The sequence below is a fragment of the Papio anubis genome, chromosome 5 (genome assembly GCF_008728515.1).
Source record: "Papio anubis isolate 15944 chromosome 5, Panubis1.0, whole genome shotgun sequence".
Classification (NCBI taxonomy): domain Eukaryota; kingdom Metazoa; phylum Chordata; class Mammalia; order Primates; family Cercopithecidae; genus Papio; species Papio anubis.
The window spans coordinates 153,075,490-153,081,447 of record NC_044980.1 but is presented as its reverse complement, the minus strand read 5'-3'; the positions used below and the strand labels follow the sequence as shown (position 1 = coordinate 153,081,447).

The 5,958-nt window shown below is 43.2% G+C and overlaps 1 long non-coding RNA gene across 1 annotated transcript; it reads right to left on the bottom strand.

Moving 5' to 3' along the window:
• Window positions 1–280: 280 nt before the first annotated feature.
• Window positions 281–4,169, bottom strand: LOC110743566. Its single transcript, XR_002522853.2, has 2 exons — window positions 4,120–4,169; window positions 281–2,666 (listed from the first exon to the last, which is right to left on the bottom strand). It is a non-coding gene; the product is annotated as an uncharacterized LOC110743566 (long non-coding RNA).
• Between the last annotated feature and the right edge of the window lie 1,789 nt (window positions 4,170–5,958).

The following is a 5,958-nucleotide window of genomic DNA, read 5'->3' as shown; positions in this document are numbered from 1 at the left end:
TACAAAGGGGGATATTTAGGCTATCTAAAGCAACCTCAGCAGACAGTGGAGGAGAAAACAGTATCAAACAGCAGACAAGCTGAGTGACCAGAATGAAGGTGTGAAGGGGGCTGGAAGCCCCCCCTGTAGTGAATGCCCGCCTCGCTTTTCTAGGAGGTGTCCGTTGAGCCATGGGAGGAAGCCTTTCCAAAGATCACCTGATCCCATCTCCTGGACTGAGGAAATAAAGTGTCATAATGCAGAGAGAAAGAAGTGCAGAAGGAGCACAGAGAAGCACAGGTGAGAGCTGGGAAAAGAGTTCTTTAATTTTCAAGTACTTGGCTCCAGGCCCTCCCAAAGGCCTGGCTTCCCTCCTGTTCTTGGTTTCATGAAACACCCAATAGCCTGAAAGAGTCTTTTATACTGAAGCTAGCTCGAGCTGGTTTCTGTTCCTGCTGACTATTTGTTGATTTTGGAGGGCTGCCTTCAGTTGTTTGAGGAATTCCCCCACTTAAGAGTCTTGGTGGGAAGCAGAAAGCACCTCCCACCATGAAAGTTGAAAGTGTCAGGGATGGTTGAGGACATGACCCAGGTTCAACCAATTAGATATGCATATGTCATGAACCCATTGTAATAGGAGTGGCAATAGTAGCAGCATCTTGTGTCACCTGTGCTGGCAGTGTAAGCTAGGGTTTTCAGTGGCAGTGGCAGTGCCAGGTTGGCATTGTGTCATCATCACCCAGACTGCTACCCTGGCTGATGCCTGCCCTTCCTTGTTACCTCCCTTTATCTGGTGCCTCTTCTATCATTTTCCTGGCATTTCTCTGAACCACTTGACATGCTCTCAATTGATTCCTTTTCTACTTAAATCAGCTGGGACTGGTTTCTGTTGTCTGCAACTAAGACTCCAGTGGCAACTAAGAAACTCCAGTGTCTTTCCATAAAAGAGTCCCAACTAGTTCAAGGAGCTCAGCCTTGCCTGAGCCTTCTTTGAGTGTGTTTTCTAGCCTATCGACCCCTCTCCCCAACCACTGGTTCACAAAGAGAACCAGATGCAGGTCAAGCCTTTAGACGGACAATTTCCTACTGGACCTTACATCTGGTGCCCACGCATATGTTGCAAAAGCTGCTGGTGGCCCAGGCCCACCTATGTGTCAATTAGGAAAAGGCCTGATAAGCAGAAGGTGATGCCCTGTGCAGGGAATACCTGCACTTTCATACACAATGGCCTTGGTAGCACATTTTTTCCAAGGCCGTGTTGGGCTGAGTTGGTATTTTAGGGAGAATATACTAAACACAAGCTTACAAATGAACAGAATCTACATTTGGTTTGGGTTGAGTAGGGAAGCCAGATTGGAAGCCATGGGCTTCACAGAGGCTTATAAGCTGGAGGAGGCATAGAACCACTGTTTGCACTCTGGAATCTGTGGATGGGTTTGGGGGATGGGGAGTCTTTTAAAATCCTGGAATTATATATAAAATGTAATGGGGACCTATGCTTTTCTGGAGAGAGGGTCTATAACTCTCATTAGCTCTTCAAAAGGCTTTGTGATCTATCAACCACACACACACACATACACACACACACTCACTCACAACCACTGTTACGGTACTCTTTCATTTGACAGATAAGGAAAGAAAGAATCAGAGGTGTTCAGTATCTTTCCCAAGGTCACAGAGCTGATGAGTGGTCATGTCAGGATGAAAATCCAGGTCCACAGCTCAAACACCAAAACTCTCCATGCTTTAAGTAGCATTTGTATTATCATCCCAATGAGATATCTTCATCAGGAGAATTCTATCCAGTCAGGAATGTCCCAGAACTGGCAGCAAAGATGTCACAGGAAGGCGTTTCCTAGCATGAGCAATGCAGCTTTTCTAAACATCAGTATTCCCCGGCCCCAGCCACTTCGCCCAGCCCTGGCCAGGTTAGAACAGGCCTGCAGTGGCCGTGGAGGCGATGAAGGGCCAGCAGGGGTAAACCCCACCCTCCTACTGTTCCCCCCACACTTCCCTGTCCCCGCAACTTGTAAGCACCTGCGCATAGGGGCCAAGCAGAGACTCAGGAAGCCTGTGGGCAGGAAAGCCACAAGTTGCTCAACTAGTACTTTAAAACAAAAAAAGTTTAATATTTTGTAAAGTCCCACACAAATAATACTGGTCTCTCACACCACACCCAAGGCCACATGGGGGTAGGCAGCCTTGTACAGTCACATTCACCTTTCTCAAACAAGGCTTCCCTTTCTTGGGTGCTTATGATATTCATTTCATCTCATCGGTTTAAAATATCAGGGGCAGGGCCACCAAATAACTTCTCCAGTGGTTTACTTCCAGGAAGTTTGTTTCGTTTTTGAAAAACCTTAGGAATTACCATAATAACAACTAAGTTATGGTCCAGACACTATGGCAAGCAATTACCATGCATATAATAATTTGATCATCACAATAAGGATAAATAGCATTATTGTTCCTCATTTATAGACAAGGAAGCTGAAGCCAAAGAGGTTCAGTGATCTGCTGAAAGTTACAAAACTGGTCGAAGGCAGAGCAACGATTTAAATCCAGGTCTCTTGGACTCCAGGGTCTAAACTGCTGGCTCTTCCTAGAGGTTGAATTGCCTCTCAGGAGACGGGGTGTCAGCTGGGATTTTGGAGAATCTGCAGCTTTCCCTGGCCCCTTCAAAGGTTCTAGGCACACAAAAAAGAGGATGTTCTGCTAAGTATTATATCTCCTTCCAATAAGAATCAGTACTTCAGAGAGTCTTAGACCATTAGATCCCAAAGAATTGCAGAGATTATCTCCTCCAACCTCTTCATTTTATAGATGAGGACAGCAAGGCTCAGGAAGGGCAAGCAACCAGTGCAGAAAACACAGCTAGCATGCAGTCCCTCGACTCCAGCCCAGGAAGCCATGCACCATGCCAGTATCTCCACAGGGGGAGACACTGTGTCCACTCGTATATAGGAGATGATTTTAGGGGTACACAGATAAAACTTTAAATAGCGTTGATCTTGAAAGTGGATCTGCCATTTGATCCTACTGGGAATCCACCCAAAGAAAAAGAAGTCATTATATGAAAAAGACACTTGCACACCCATGTTTATAGCATCACAATTCACAATTACAAAAATATGGAACCAACCTAAATGCCTATCAACCAATGAGTGGATAAAGAAAATGTGGTATATATACCCCATGGAATACTACTCAGCCACAAAAAGGAATGAAATAATGGCATTCACAGCAACCTGGATGGAGCTGGAGACTATTGTTCTAAGTGAAGTAACTCAGGAATGGAAAACCAAATATCGTATGTTCTCACTTTTAAGTGGGAGCTCAGCTATGAGGATGCAAAGGCATAAGAATGATATAATGGACTTTAGGGACTCCGGGGGAAAGGGTGAGAGGGGTGAGGGATGAAAGACTGGACATTGGGTTCAATGTACACTGTTCCAGTGATGGGTACACCGAAATCTCAGAAATCACCACTAAAGAACTTATCCATGTAACCAAACACCACTTTTTCCCAAAAACTATTGAAATTAAAAAATAAAAATAATGTTGATCAACATCATGAGAAAATTATTCCCTTTTCACTTCTGTTTTAGTCTTTCTGATTACTTGAAGGATAATCTCAAGTCAGTGCTAATATATCTTTGACAGCCTTCCTTAAACATTTCCTTAAGAAACTCTTTTAAGAGAGAAAATGGATCCTTGGTGGGAAACCGTATCAGTATCAGCAAGAACTTAGTACCATTGCTTTTTTTTTCTTTTTGTCTTGGTTACTCTCCAATTATGTCAAATGATGCAAATTTTCCATTGACACATTAAAATTTCCGTTTAAATATATGTATTCATGTTAAAGAAAAATTGAGTTGATTTAAAGAAAAATATTAAACGAATACTGCTCACTGGCTATAACAATTTTTTAAAGCAGTATCAATGAAAATAAACATGTTACTTCGTAATCACTTTGTAAGCAAGTCACTCAGTACGGAAACTAAAATTTTAAAGCATGTGACTGTACTCATGCTGGGTACATGTGACCAGAAATCTATCACGCTAACATGGGGGTCAGCACCACGATCTGTGACTTCTTCGTGTCAATCCCCACCACAACCCCTGTACCACTCCGCGGACCTCAGGAGGAGTCTACCCGGGCGATTCCAGTTGAAGGGGAAACGGCCAACGCCACTACGGAGGCGGACTGACTGTGCGAGCAGATCGCAGCAGGGAAAGTGGTATGCCGCCCCCTGGTGGGCAGTTAGGAAATTAGCCCGGCACCTTTGTCCTCTGGTGTAGACAGACAAGCCTAATAATACTTGTTAAGACATACTTTCCTAAAAGGAAAAGGTCTCGTTTGCATTCTGTGTAAGCGGACATGTAAGCATAGGCATACACTGCCTGTGGATATCACTTCAGGATAGTACAGGAGGTATTACGAAATCTTTCATACAGAAAGGGGCTTTTATGTCTGATAAGGCTGAGAACTACTGTCCTAGAGCAGCAGTACCCGGCGCTCCCTGCTTGACTTAACAGCCAGGGAAGGACAAGCTTCTCTGGAGACCGCTTCGTGGTACCAAGTGTGCCTTCTAGCTGGATGTTGCAAAAGTTACTTAACCAATCAGAGCCCAAGTTTCCATCCGTCAGTAATGAATGCTCACGCATACCCACACCCCATGGCGTTGCTCTGAGAGTCCAAAGGACGATGCGTGTGAGGCACTTAGCACTGATCTGGCAGCAAGTAAGTACTTATCAATGTCAGGTGGTGGTGGTAACAGCGCTCTCCCTTCCACCAACCTTTCCACCCCAGTTTTATTAAAAGAGGTCTGATTTAAAAGAAAAGAGGAAAAAGAAAAAAAAATCAGGATTTTCAAGCAAAACTTACCACATCCATCAAGCTGAGGAAATCCTAAAGGTATCAGATCTCAACCTACCACCCATCTCAGCTGAAAGAACATTTCTAAATTAGAGGAAGCTGCGAATGACTGACTGAGAAGGCAGGAGGTGCCCTCTAGTGGCATGGTTACATTAGCTTGGGAGGAAAGGTGATGTAGATCATTTTCAAAGGGAAGGACGAAACCAATTGTTAAACTGAGGCAGGAGATGCTTCAAAGATGTAAGTGGGAATTTACTGTCTACTCTGTGGACCATCGAAGATGCCTTTAGGATCTGACCTTAGCCAACAGCAAGTGGCATGCTGAAGGTCAGATCAGTTAGTCAAGGGCGGAGCTGGGAATTGAACCCAAAGGTGCTAACTACAAATCCAGAAATCTGGCTCTTGACAGCAATCCTCTTGCTAGTAGGAGCTGTGGCTTGTGTCATTTTACATCCTTCAAAGCAGGAACCACAGGGTTTTGTATACATAGATAGAGTATTCAATAAATTACTTGATGAAATAGTATTTACAAAATGATCGTTTGTGAAATAATGAATAACACATTATTTCATTTGTTGCTCACAATAACTGTGAGACAGCCTAGTTTCCTGATAAGGAAATTAAGTCTCTGGTCAAGTAACTTGCCTAAGATCACAAAGCCAGGATTCAAACCAAGCATACTAACTCCAGAGCCTGGGTGCTCATCCACTAGACATGCAGTTCTCAAACTGTTTGGTCTCAGAATTCCTTTACAGTCTGGGTTTTGTTGTTGTTGTTTGTGGAGATGGGGTTTTACTATGCTCAAGCAATCCTCCCACTTCAGCCTCCCAAAGCACTGGGATTATAGATGCAAGCCACCTGGCCTGGCTTCTTTTACACTCTTAAAAAAATTATAAAGGATGAAAAAGAGTCTTTGTTTGTAAGGATTATACCTATCAATCTTTACAGTTTTAGAAATTAAAGCTGAGGAGTTTAAAATATATTTACTTATTTAACATTACCATAATAAACCAATTAATTATACCATAATTAACATAATTTTATAAAAAGTCAGTATTTTCCTAAACCAAAAAAAAAAAAACTGCATTTAGAAAATTAAC